The 13,696-nt window shown below is 51.6% G+C and overlaps 1 long non-coding RNA gene across 1 annotated transcript; it reads left to right on the top strand.

Moving 5' to 3' along the window:
* The first annotated feature begins 4,954 nt into the window (after positions 1-4,954).
* LOC122237038 lies at positions 4,955-13,104 on the top strand. The gene is made up of 3 exons (XR_006215234.1): positions 4,955-5,166; positions 7,947-8,052; positions 11,746-13,104. It is a non-coding gene; the product is annotated as an uncharacterized LOC122237038 (long non-coding RNA).
* The last annotated feature ends 592 nt before the right edge of the window (positions 13,105-13,696 follow it).

Genomic DNA, 13,696 nt, shown 5'->3' with positions numbered 1-13,696 from the left:
GGATTTCTCCTCTGGTAAGTTCCAAAGGAGTAGCCATGGGAATATCATTGCTGCCAGGGTGTCTCTAGAGATGGGAAGCCCTATTTCTATTTCCTGGCTCTCAAAGAATCCCAGCATCAAGCCTGGGCATCCAGCTCCCATTCCTGAATGGCCTCTAAATATCCTCCTCTGCACCAATGGGTTGCCATCTCCTTCTTCTGGGAGATTTCCTCTCTGCTCCCTCCCCTTCCTGGCCCCAAGTCTCTCCTGAGGTCGAAGAAGACTAAGAACAATGCCACCCGCAGAGCTCATTGCCCAGCCTGGCTTGACCTCCACCACCAGCTGTGTGAACCACTGCCACCAGCCTACCCCTCCCACGGCACCGTCGTTTCCTAAGCTGTAAAATGGGAATAAGAGTAGGAAGAGTCCCTTTGGGGTTAAACGAGATCACGTATGCAAAAGCTCTGGGATGCAGGTGCCCCATGTCTTAAAATCTTTCATCTTTCTGACTCTGTCCCCTCAATCCTGTACTCCCCTGGGACTGTCTCCTGGGCAGCAACCGTGTACAGAGTGCACCACAGGAAAAACAAAAACACAAGAAATAAGGGAGGGAGAAGAGCCCTGCCCTTTGTGATCCTCTGAGCTGATGGGAGAGATAGAGTCTCTGCCTCGGGAGCTCCCTGTGTGTATGCATGTGCGTGTGCGTGTGCGTGTGCGTGTGCGTGTGTGTGTGTGTGTAGGGGAGAAGGAGTTGCCCCCACAGAGGAGGGGACCCCAGGTATGTGTGTGCAAGCTAGACTGAAGACTACTGGAATGTCTTTTTAGCAGGCAAGAGCAATCAACAAATTCATTAAGTTCCTGTTTACTCATCTATTGTCAAAGCTAATAATTTGATTTAACTAAGCTGATTACCTTCATTAAAAACCATTAGTTCCCATAAGCAAATGTTCCTGTGTTTGCATTTTCATAATTATGTTGACATTTCACAACTTGCATTTCAAGGGAGGCCTGTGCTCAGACTCAGCTCCGTCTACCCCAGCCCACAGGGCTTCCTTTCCCCGGCCTGGGCACGGTGCTAGGTGTTGGGGGGTAGTGTGGTGCTAGGTGTTGGGGGGCCGAGGGGAAGAAGACAGGCCTGGTCCTCCTCTGTCTGCAGCCTAGGCTTTGCTGTCTCCAGTGTCCCAGATGCCTCACTAAGTGTCTTATGCACAGAACAGCCCTCAGCACAGCCTCTCCAGGATTGACACACCCACCATTATCTGGGCAAAAGGAGGCTCCAAGCGACCCATTTCAGGGAAGGGGAAGGAACCAGTATTTGTTGAGTGCCCACAGCTGCAAGGTGCCGGCACTGTGGTTCCCTCTTTAACACATTCAGGAGCGTATGGGGATCTCCATGTTAGAGATGGTGGGACTGCTACTCAGGGAAGTTAAGTCACTCCCCCAAGTTCGCCTGGTCAGGGAGAAGGTCAGTACCGGGTTTGCACCCCAAACCTGTGCTATTTCCAACATACCATCCCTTCTTTCCCAAGAGAAGGGTAAACAGGGCCCTGAGCCAGTTGGTCCACGTGCTGGCTCTGCCTGTGTCCATCAGGGAGGAGCAGGACTGGAGTGCATCGCATGCTGACAAGGGTGGGTCTTGAGGTCACTGGCCTTCCTCGAACGGCCTGTAATTTTCCCTTGTGCTGCGGGTCCTGGCCTGGCCCTGGGAGACACCTGGGTCCTTAAGAGGCCTGTGATGTGTGCATTTGGAGGCCTGGGCAGAAGAGCATACCATCCTCCCTCTCCTCTGTGGCCTGTGTTTCCAGAACCCCTTGAGACCCCACAGGCAGGCTATGCTTAGGGTAGCAAGAGCCCTCCTGCCTCTCTGGCTGGTGCCCCGGAGGGTTTCCCTGGACACCCATTCCCCTGAAGTAAGAGCCAGGGGTTAGATGGGGAAGCGAGGAGAGGAGACGGCAGACTCTGGGATGGCTCCAACCAAGACAGAGGAGTCTGGGCTTTGTGATAGCAAGAACCATACTTGACATTGATTGAGCACTGGCTGTATGCCTGGGCCCTGTCCTTAGCACTTTGTCACTGACAAGCAGAAAGATGTACCTCTTGGAGCCTCAGTCTCCCCATGAATAGAATGGATAAAGGAATGCTCAAATGGGGAATTGTGCCCTGTGGTGCCACGGGGAGGTGCCTCTCCGAAGGCGTTGTGCTCAGATTTGTTGACACCATGGGTGCACCCTCTCTTTCTCCTGGACTGTGATGGAAAGAAGGGATGTGTCTACCAGGGCCCTCTGGGCTGGCCACGGGGGTTGGGGGAAAGCTGAGCCTGGAAGAAGGAAGGGCCCATCACGAAGATGGCACAAGTGGCCCATAAGAGCCATGGAAGCCAACTGAGACATGGCCCATCACGGCCCACTTGCCCCTTCTTCCCTTCCCTCCCTACCCCTGCTTCCTTCTCTTCCCGGGTCTGGCTTCCTGTGGGGGCTCTCTCCCTACCTCTGTCTCTCCTCACCCATGTGGGACTTGCTTTTCTCAGGCCTCACTCTGGGGCAGCCCAGCTGTGGGTACTGCTCCCGAGGGCAACCCTGACAGCCCCAGGGTATAGGAAACCAGTCCCACCCCTGCCAGCTTTGCACAGCAGCGTCCCTTCCTGGGACCCCGTGGCCCTCCTCATCCACGTTCTTTCCCTTGCCTCCCTGCGTTTTGCTGTGTCTCCTCCCCCTCCCGCATACCTACCCCCATAGACTGCCTTCCTGATTGTGAATACCTCCCACCCCTGTTCTGTACCCCCCTCTGACCCTTCACTGTCCTGAACCCCCACTGCACCTCTGTCCCTGAGGTGGGAGCAGCCTCTACACTTGTAGGAGACAGAAGCTTCTAGATTGCACATGGGAGGAAGCTGAGGGCCTGGACTGAGTAGTCAGCAGCTGCTGGTCTTGGCCATTCAGAGGAGCCAGGTGAGCCCAGCAGAGGGCACAAATGTTGCTTAGAAGTCCAAGAGACCTGTGGTACTTTCTTTGGCATGTGTTTCGAAGGTAAATCTCCCACTCCTCTTTAAGGACAGAAGTGATCTTTAAAAAAAAAAAAAAAAGTTCAAAGCTATTGTGACCCAGAAGGTGAGTTAGATGAGTTAGAGAGGACAATTTGGGGTAGGAAACTTGTAATGGAGATAAATGAAGACGATGTCTTCGTGTCCCTTGTCACTTTGCTCTGTGAGCATCACGATGCACAAAAGGCCTCGACAGGGGGCATCTGGGTGGTTCAGTCAGTTAAGCGTCTGACTCTTGGTTTCAGCTCAGGTCATGATCTCACGATTTGAAAGTTTGAGCCCTACAGGGGCTCTGTGCTGAAGGCATGGAGCTTGCTTGGGATTTTTCTCTTCCTCCCTCTCTTCCCTCCCCAGCTTGTTCCCTCTCTCTCTCTCTCTCTCTCTCTCTATATATATATATATATGAATAAATAAACATAAAAACAAAACAAAAGGCCTTGACAGGCTCTGGGAGGTAAAGGACCACAGCCTGCCCTGCTCATCCTCTAGAGCTCTGTCCAGTGGACCAGATGCCTGAAGGCTATGAAGAGTGCTCCTGGATAGGTAGGAGAAAAAATAATTCGGTTCCTCCTAGGGGAAAGAGGGATTGAGATATGGGGAACCTTCTTGAAAGATTTACCTCTGGAGCATAAATTGGGAGCCATAGGGCCAAGATGCAAGGGAGCAGGACTGGGGACCCCTGGGTTTGAGTTCCAGTTCCATCACTTCCCAACTGTGTAGCCCCGAACCTGTGACTCCGCAGAGCTTGGTTTTCTCATCTTTAAAATGGGAATGATTTTCATACCAATCTCATGGTGTTTGTGAGGCTTAAGGACTAAATCTCAAAGGGCCCAATACATTTTGGCTTTAAAGAAAGCACATTTCTAAACAGTGTCCCATTTCAAAAAAACTTTTTTTCAATGTTTTATTTATGTTTTGAAACAGAGAGAGCAAGCAGGAAAGGGGCAGAGAGAGAGGGAGACACAGAATCAGAAGCAGGCTCTGGCTCTGAGCTGTCAGCACAGAACCCGACGCGGGGTGCAAACCCACAAACCGCGAGATCATGACCTGAGCCGAAGTCAGATGCTTAACTGACTGAGCCACCCAGGTGCCCCCCCAAAATATTTCTGAGTGAAGTGTGAACTGCATCCTAAGCAATTACCCAAGACTCCAACTGCCCTTTGGCGTCAGAATGTAAATGTTGGAATTCCACTTTGTCTCTGTCACTTGCCTGCTGCGTGCCCGTCTGTACGATGAGGAGGCTGTAATAGATGTTTCTAAAGTTCCTGTGGGTTTGGCATCATTGCCTCACGAATCCAGTGTCATTGCCCTTTGTCACTGGCCCATGACAATGGGGACAGTTAAATGAGGGTTAAGGGAATGGGGAGAAGGCCTCCTCCTCCCAAGAGCCTGAATCCTGGAAAAAGATCCAGATAGGAGAATTCTAGTCCTGAGCCAGCTTCTAGAAGGAAATAGGGTCTGTGCGTGCACTGAAGCCCCAAACCCAAGTATCCAGAGGCTTCTGCAGCTCAGGTGCCATAGGGGTGAGTCACCCAGCTGGGAGTGGGGTAGGGAGGTGGGACTTGGGAAAACGTTCCCTTTGTCCTCCTTCCTTCCCCCACCTTGTGCTCCTGAGAGCAGGGCAGGGAGGCTGAGCAGGATCAAAGCTATGCACACCTCCCGAGACACGACATTGGCATGTTTAGTCACCTGGGCCGAGCTCTGGGAGGCCGTCATGAGTGTAACAAGGACAGCATGCACACTCTCCCCCCCTCCACCTTGTGGTGGCTTTAACGAGCCCTTGGGAAGCTATGGCCCTTGAAACAGATCACGTCCGTCCACGTCGAAAAGAGAGCATTATTAATAAGTTGCACTGGGCACCCGGTAATGATTGTGAGCGGCTGTGAGCCAGGGTACACGAGGGCACTGCAACTTGAAAGGGAACATTTCCCAAAGGGAGGCGATAGGTCTTGATAATTGTTATAATAACAGCTCAGCGGGCCTGGGTTGGTTCCTTTCATCCTGTGAGGTCATAAATGGCTTTCTCCACCGGAGAAAGGACAGGGCCTCCACCCACCACAAACACCCTCTCGCCCGCACTCACCCAGCTGGGGATTTGCCCAGCTGTTATTTCTGAGCTGGGGAAACTTCGCGATTGTTAAAACAAGGTGAGCTAATCGTGCCTGTGTGCGCCATTCTCCCAGGATGGGAGTGGAAATTCCACTTGTCAAGTAGGCTCTCGAGTCCTCTGCCAGGAAGCCTGTTCCATTATATTGGCCCAGTTTCCCCCGGTCTCTCACACAGACTCGCGGTGTGCAGTGTAGTTAACATTTGGTTTGCTGCGGGAGAGGCCCCAGATGCGTGGCTGATTCCCTTTCCTCTTCTCCTGTTCACGCTGGAAAAGGTGACAGTTGGGTCATGAGGAGGGAAGAGATAACACAACTTTGACCTTCCTCTTTGTGGGGCTCAGGGGCCTCTCCTCAGGACTCTAACAGGGCCAGCAGCCAAAGGGTGGGCTGGCACCCAGAGTGCCGGCGACAGGCCTTGTGCATATGATCCGGAGGATGTGTTGATGAAGGCTCTTTGTCTGCTACCTGTCTGCTTTCTTTTACGTTGGTCCGAGATGGTGAGATCACGAGAGCGTGGGCCAGCGTGTGCAGGTCTGGGACGGCAGTACCGTGGCACTCCCCCTCCCCCGTGAATTCTCCCACAGTGGAGGAAGCCACCTCCGGGGTCACCTGGTTTGGAAGACAGCAGGGTTCATCTCTACTTGGCTCCTGCCTCTACTGGCATTCAAAGCTGCCTCCCTACATCTAGCATTTTCCCAACCCTTGGGTCTGGCCAGGCCCCCTCCTCAGCCCTCACTGGCCTTGCTGAGCAGCCACGGCCTCCCCTATAAGCCTAGTGGAAAACACACACCCCTGGCTTCCCTGTACATTTCAGTCTCTCCAGAAGCCAAGAAGCAGACCCGTGTTCCTGCCCTTGGGGAACTCAGGGCTCTCCCCTGCAACAAGGCTGTGATGGAACCCCGGCCACACCTGCTGCTGGAGGGAAAGGAAGAGTCATTTGGACCCTGCTCATGAGATGCTTATAGGACTGAGTTAAAGGCTGGGACAGGAGAGGACAGGCTGGCCTCTCTCAGTGTTGGATTTGGAAGTCAAGTGCCAAGAGAGAGCTATTTGGGAAAGCCAGTGTTTCAGTAACGACTACTCTTCAGCTAACGTGCCCCACCCTACCTCCCTGATTCTCTTCGGATCTTTCTTTGTCCCTGCTTCTTTCTCTTGGTCTCTGTACCACTGTCTCTTTGCTTTCTGCTCAAGGGAGGCTCACAAAGGTGCCTGGATTGACAATTCTCCCACAACAACTGGATGAGTACATAGACTCAGCCTTGGCACAAAGAACATTCTTCTACCCTCTGTGGCCAGACCCCCATCTAAGACTGTATCAGCACAACGCCAGGGCAAAAGAATGGTCAGCTGACTCCCGGAGATCCATTTTCCAGACTGACACCAGCAAACCCCAGGTCGGCTGTGACCTGACCTGGAAATGCCAACTTGCCGCCATTCCCCCACATTCTGGACTATGCTGAAATGAAGCACCCTTGGCCCAGAGGTTATTATTATTATTATTCATCTGGGATTATCTACAATCACAAAAAAAGACAGAAAATAATTGCCTCCCAGAAGAGGGAAATCAGGGACTCCAAGACAGGAAACAACTGTAACCCAGGGTCAGTCTCAGAGGTGGCTGAGCCCAGCCAGGGGTGTCCTCTGACCTCTGCCTCTCCCACCAGGACTCTGTCTTGGCAAGTCGCGCAGGGAACAAAGGAACCAGCTTGGGTGATGGGGCAAGGGGGTGGGATAACAGGCAGAAAGTGTTATCCCAACCACTTATTCTTCTCCTAGGAACCCCCCCAGGGTCTCTGCCCCAAGTAACCCAAAGGTCAAAGGTCAGGAGAGGCTCCGGCCAGGATGAGACCCCACAGCAGAGGGAGGACTCTTTTCCCAGATGCAAGCATCCTGTCTCTGCTTCCTGGCTGGACACACCTTGCCTCTTCTCTTGCTGGGGATTGTCCTCCTGCCTGAGGAGTTTTCGCACACAATGGTTGGCAGACTTTGGCATTTATTTTCATCACCATTTTAAGGCGAATGGCATTTGTCGCATTCCTTCCTGGCTGGCTTTGATGTGGGGCGATTTCCCACTCCCTAATGACAGGTGAGGAGCCGGCCAGCTAACACCCAGCACCTCTGGGCTGCCCGGCTATCCCTGCCAGATCTGGTTCCCACAGCTGCTGCTTGTTTTCAGTATCTATTTCGGGGACCTTAATTAAGATCCTCTTTAATGATGGAGAGGATCCTCTCTGGTGATTACCTCCTCACTTTTACAGTTCTCTCAGGCTCTTTCCCTTCCCTCCTCCTCTCGGCTCCCACAGTCTCCATGCCTCACCCAGCAGACATAGACAAGGACACGGCTTTTCCGCAGGGCTTTGGGGGTTCGGGCCGCCCCCTCCCCAGACATTCCAGCGACGCTCAGGTGCCATAACAATAACATGCAAGATCGTTTTAAAGCCTGTGCCCTAAACAAGCTGCAAAACTACAGTGTAGCGTGGCACCTGGCACTCAGAAGGAATGTAGTAAATGTTGGTTTTGATGAGCGAAATGAGTAAAAAGATCAGTGTTAAGGGTGAGTTTAGTACTGAACAAAATATTGATATTTGGGGTGGGACACTTCTGATATCCTGACTGGAAGCAGTGCTAGATTCTGGGCTTCTCTTCCCGAGCTAAGCATCTTCATCAGTCCAGAGATACGGAGATCTGGTCACAAGCTGGGCTGTGTTGAGGCCAAGGGTCACATGGCAGGGAGAGTACTGGTCCAGGCTGTGGAATCCCTGCTTCGTCTGCCAAAGTTCTGTCCCAGGTCTTCCCTGGCTTCACTTTTTTGTCTGCAGATTGAGGCCATCAATCCCAACCGCACAGGTAGACCATAAAGTGATGGCAAGATTCTGCGTGTAAAAACGTCTGGCAAGAGCCCTTCCGGGTTGATCCAAGTTAAAGGTGAGACTTGGCTTTTCCTTCTGGAGGAAGAGGGGACTGGAAATCCCGGGAGTCCAGGGGCTTGGGCTGCAGCATCATGGAGCCCCAGATGGGCCTCCACCTGCTCTCGGTCCTCTCCCTGGCCCGAGGTCCTGCTTGTCTTCCTCCTCGGGTCTTGCCTCATCCCGCCTCCTTCCAGGCAGCCCTCCTGCCCCCACGTTCCACTGCAACCCAACACTTAGCCCTGTCCATTCTGACCTTCTGTGGTGTCCACCTCACGTGGCCACATCGTATCCCTCCAAGGAGGTTACTACTTTCTTTTTTTCTTTTTTATTTTTTTTAACGTTTATTTATTTTTGAGACAGAGAGAGACAGAGCCTGAGCGGGGGTGGGTCAGAGAAAGAGAGGGAGACACAGAATCCGAAGCAGGCTCCAGGCTCTGAGCTGTCAGCACAGAGCCCAACGCGGGGCTCAAACTCACGGACCGCGAGATCATAACCTGAGCCGAAGTCAGAGGCTTAACCGACTGAGCCACCCAGGCTCCCCGGAGGTTGCTACTTTCTTAAAAGGAATCCTGGAATCCCAGAATGAACATTGAGGCCAGAGAGACCCAGGACTCATTCAGATCAACTCCTTTGTAGGAAATGCTGAGAACAGGCTCCCAAAGGTTGAAGGACAGGTTCAAGGCCACTCAGAGTTTCAGCAGCCAACTGGAGCTGCTGATGCCCAACTTCGTATTCTTTCCAGAAGACTTTGTGGCCAAGACTCGTACAGGGCAGCTTCGATGTATGGGAGGTGACGGGGAGATGTTGGTGTGGGCATGTGGGGGTGAGTGAGAGTCTAACACCCCAGCCCTTAGCAAGGGGTGCTTAATCATCCCCCACTCCTGAGTCCTCCAGTTTGACCCGCTCTGATCACAGAGTGGGCACTCTGCACAGAAGCTGTGAGCTTGGATCCCCATCCCTCTGAGCCTCAGTTTCCCCGTCTGTGAACTGAAGGGTTGTAGTGGGGAAACTCTTGGGTTCCCTCCAGCCGGGTCATTCCCTGGTACTATGAAGTGAAGCAAGAGATGTGGAGATCTCCACCCCCTTGCTTCACACCATCCTCACGAGTACCTGTCCACCGTGTGCACTGGCTGTCCTCCGGCAAGGCTGACCTGTCCTGACAAGATGGCTGGCTTTGGAGATGGGGTGGGCGTGGTGACTTATGGGCTAAGAGCCTGGAGATTTGAGTTCTGTTCCCTTGGTAGATATTCGCTTGTGACCTGGCTGTGGGAAAACCGTGGAATGATTCTGAGCTTGTTTCTTTTTTGTGTGTGAAATTGAGATAACAATTAGCCTCCAAACCACCCACCTCTGTGCGGTTTGGGTCAGGTGGACATTGGTTGTTCAATGTGCTCCACTTTTGTGGATTTGCAAGGGTGTTTTAATCTGTGTCAAGAAAAATTTAGGGAAGATACCCAGGAGGACCACCAATGCATTTCTTGGACCTGGTTACGGTGCCGAGAACCTAGTTCTCAGGAGCTGGGGCTCTGAGGGGCGTGGAGGGGCTGGCAGGTCTGGAGCCTGTCTTGCAATTCAGGTCTTCCTGGTGCTCTATGCCCAGGCCTTGGTTTTTATTTGCCTAGCACCTTTCTTCCCAGGAACTAAGAGGAGGCACACTTCGTTATCTCAGAGCCTTTCAACACCCAGGGGAGTCAGGGAGGTAACTGGGATCCTTATCAGGGGTGGGGCACAGGGCTGGGAAGGGGCCCCTGCATCTCTGCTCTGCCTCCCATCAGTGGTCTAGAGTTTCTGGGGCAGCTGGATTTTAGCATTTGGGCCCAGGAGACACTGGCCTGCTATCTAATTATTGCCAGAAAGAAAGACTTCAGATCAAATACTCTATCAGCAGAGTCATTATTTTAGGTAGCTGTCATTATTTTTGGTGCCAGTGAATCATCCCACACAGGTCTTCTCACAGCTACCTTGGGTCGCATTTCACAAACGGTTTATCTTGGAAGGTATAGCAGGAAGGAAACTGCTCAAAGCCAGGCACCTATGGAGACTTTATTGACACTTAAAAAAAAGTGGGGTGATGTGTGGCTGGCTCTGCTTTAAAATGTTCCCAGGCTCAAGTCACAGGCCATATATTTCATTGGGCCCATCATTATTATCTGGGAAGAATCTTGGTCCTGGTTAGACCTCTTTGATTTTCACGAGAGGATGTCCAGCTTTTCACCAGCTGGACATTTGGTGGGTCATCGGGTCTCATGGAAAACTTCATCACTTAGAAGGGGCTTTGAGCAAGGCACCAGTCATGAGAACCTAGAGTTTCCCAGAATTTGTCTGAACCTGGCCTAGAGACACTCTCCTTTGACAGCATGACTTCAGAGATCTGCAGACGACACTCTCCACCATGTGCTCTAACATCTACTGATGGACCACATTAGGCCATCAGGACTCACATAGCTGCACTGAACGTCACGTGCCTGGCCCTCAGTTAACTGCACTTCACATCAGGCAGACTCCCGTATACCTCTCTGGCAAATGTAAGAGACAGCTCGCGGTCTGCTACAAAGTCATCTCTGAGCGGGGGGGCTCACGGTCTTATCTTCTGTCCTCTTTGGGAGGGGTTAAGGAGACATTTCTTTGCTTTCTCCGGGACATCAGGAATGCTGGTGCTTCTCATAGGCAAGTGGTTTGCTTTAATCTTGAGGGTCCTGGGAGCTGTGCAGCTGATCAGGTTTCGTTTTGGCACTGACTGTTAGAAGTTTCTGAGCCAAATTTGTGGCCCACCCCCAGCAAATGGATCAAAGTTTATGGTATGTTTATTTTGTATTAGTCCCATCCTTGGCTCCATTTTATGGCTTTACCCATGCTTTTACATTTTTTCTTTCTCACCTGCTTCTAATTTATGTCATCTTGCTGAATTTGATACATCTTTATATGCTGCCTTAAATCCTTTTGTGAAACAAAGAGGTATACAAACAGACAAACAAATGCATATTCTGTCTCGTCACTGGACAACATATGACAATTTTTGGCATGGGAAATAGGGTCTGTACAGCTCCTGCTTGTCCCCAGGGCCATCATTCTTCTACAAGACCAGCCAGATAAACTGAGCAAAGCCAAGTTTCTACTCTCCAAGGGGTGGGGAGTCAAAAGCAAATAAATAACTACACAGAAAGTTAGGAGATTTCAAGAGCTGTGAGGAAGATAAAGCAGGGTAGGGGGAAGAGGGCACAGAGAGCCCAGCCAGGGACCATCTTACCGAGAGGGGTTTTTGAGCAGAGCCCAGGGAAGAGGGGGAAGTATCGGGGCATCCACGGTGAAAGAGAATTCCAAGCAGAGAGACTGGTCAGTGCAAAGCTGAGAATGTTGGAGGAGTTCATGGAGGCCAGCACGGTAGGGGAGGACTGCGTGTGGAGGAGAGCGGGAGCAGACAGGGAGCAGGGACTCCATCCCCCAGGACCTCCCCAGCCACAGTAAATACTTGATGTTCTGCTGAGATGAGAAGACTCTGTGGGTGTGGGCATGGTCACCGTGGCCATAAAGGGCAAGAACGAAGCAGGCAGATGTGGAGGGAGGCTATTGCAGTGATCCGGATGAGAACTGATGGCGGTTTGCACTACAGTAATGGCAGCAGAAGGGGTAAGAAGTGGTCAGACTCTGAATCTTTCTCCATACCCTCTCACCAAACTAGAGGTCTGTTTTGTTTGTTCTTTTTGTCTAGGTTCCGACCTTTTCTACATCGAACAGTGCAACCTGGCTGCTGTCCCCATCCTTTGCAGCTTGTCAGCTCTCCTCTGCGTGACATGGTGCTCCTGCAACCCTCATGCCTTTCGTTTCCACGACCCATCTCTTCTCCATGTCCTCTCACCTGGCACAGAGCTCTGTCACAATCGGACCAGGCTTCTCTCACACCACCCACCCTTTTCAGCTTAGTGCTTCAGAGCACTTTGTTTTTGTCCTTCTTATTCTCAAACATTGCTACACAATTTGCAGGGCCCAGTGCAAATAAAAATGGGGGTGCCAGTTTAAAAGTTACTAAGAGATTCAAGATGGCGACAGGAGAGCATTAAACCCAAACCGAGGGGCCCTCCTGAGCACAGGGCCCTGTGTGGTCACACACCCACGAAGCTGGCCTTGCCCGTTCTGCATGCTCCCAGGACAATCTCATGCACGCTGGCAGTAACCACCACACATGCTAATGACTCTCACATGCATCTTCTTTCTTGAGCCCCAGAGCCAATTGTTGGGCCAACCTATTGACATCAACACTTTGTCACTTTGCAGGCAACTTAGAAGCAGTACGTTCAAGACCGAACTCATTATCTTTCCCCCCGAAACCTGCTTCTCCTCCTGTATTCTCTATCTTGATAAATAGCAACATAATCCTCTGAGGTGCCCAAACCAGAAAGCTCTGAGTCATCTCTGACTCTACTGCTGCCTTACCCCCATATCCAATAGGTCTCTAGGTTTGAGTGATTATAGTTGCCTATTATCTCTGCTATCCATCGGCTCCTCAGCGCTCCAGGCCCCTGCCCTAGTTCCGGTGCTCACAGCTCCTGCTCCCTCTGCTTCAGGTGTCTCCTTATGCCCGCCCCCTTGTTTCCTAGCACCATCCATCTTTCTCTACTGTGTCACCACAGTGAGGTTTCTAAAACACAAAAATCAATTGCTTCACTCCCATTTCTACAACTTCCAGAGTCTGCAGAACAAAGTTTAAACTCTGGCATTGCATGCCGGCTCTTCGTAATGTATTCTCTGCCTACTACCTGCATCTCCCAGCCCTGACCCTGGCCAATACCCTCCACACTGCAAACGGTGCCAGGGATCCAGCTATCCTTGTCCACCCCCCAACAGGCCAAACACCTTCACACTACTTACCTGTGCACATCCTGTTCTCCCCGCCGGGTGCCAACCCTGTGGCTCCCTCTGACCACCATGCTCCTTCTGGACCTTTATGATGCAGCTCTAGGATGTCAGGTTGAGTCTTCCACCTCCCAAAGATGCACTAAAAAGACCCAATAAGGCTAAGAGTTAGAAAAAGTCCAGAGCAGAACCGACTGAGGAGGCTGTCGTGAAAATGGAAGGCATTTTTAGGAATTTCTGGAAGAAATGAAGTGATAAGATCATATTAAAGGGACAGCTGATTAGTACACAGGTGAGCAGACAATACAGGTGAAGAGGATACTCCCTTGAAGTTAAAGGTGAGGGTATTCCCGACAGCACTTCAAAGGACTTGATGCTCGCAGCAACAGGGATAGCTAATGGATATGTGGTGGGATAGTCTCACTTGGCAAATTGAAAAGACATGAACTGCAAACTGGATCACTTCCCCCCAGTGAGAGTGGCAAGCTCATGTTGTGTGTGTTCCTTACCAAGTCTCAGTGTGGACTGAAGAATGAAAAGGTGTGGCAGGGCCCCAGCGAACTCTGAGCCGTACCACAAATATGGAGAACTGAAAGGAGTCTGAAGGATGGTGAAATTCCCTAAGGCCCTCAGCACCCACAGAGACAACTCCTTTCCATCTTCCTGTTGACACTGTCCTGTTGACATCAATGGCTTTGCTAGAAGACAGGAAGCCAGCAGCAGGGAGCGACGTGATGGTCTTCAGGGCTTACCCGAGCTCCTCACCCCAGCTGTTGGCCAATGCTCTCCAGACCATGAAGTTACTACTA

The sequence above is a fragment of the Panthera tigris genome, chromosome A3 (genome assembly GCF_018350195.1).
Source record: "Panthera tigris isolate Pti1 chromosome A3, P.tigris_Pti1_mat1.1, whole genome shotgun sequence".
NCBI classification, from domain to species: domain Eukaryota; kingdom Metazoa; phylum Chordata; class Mammalia; order Carnivora; family Felidae; genus Panthera; species Panthera tigris.
This window is presented reverse-complemented; position numbering and strand designations above follow the sequence as displayed.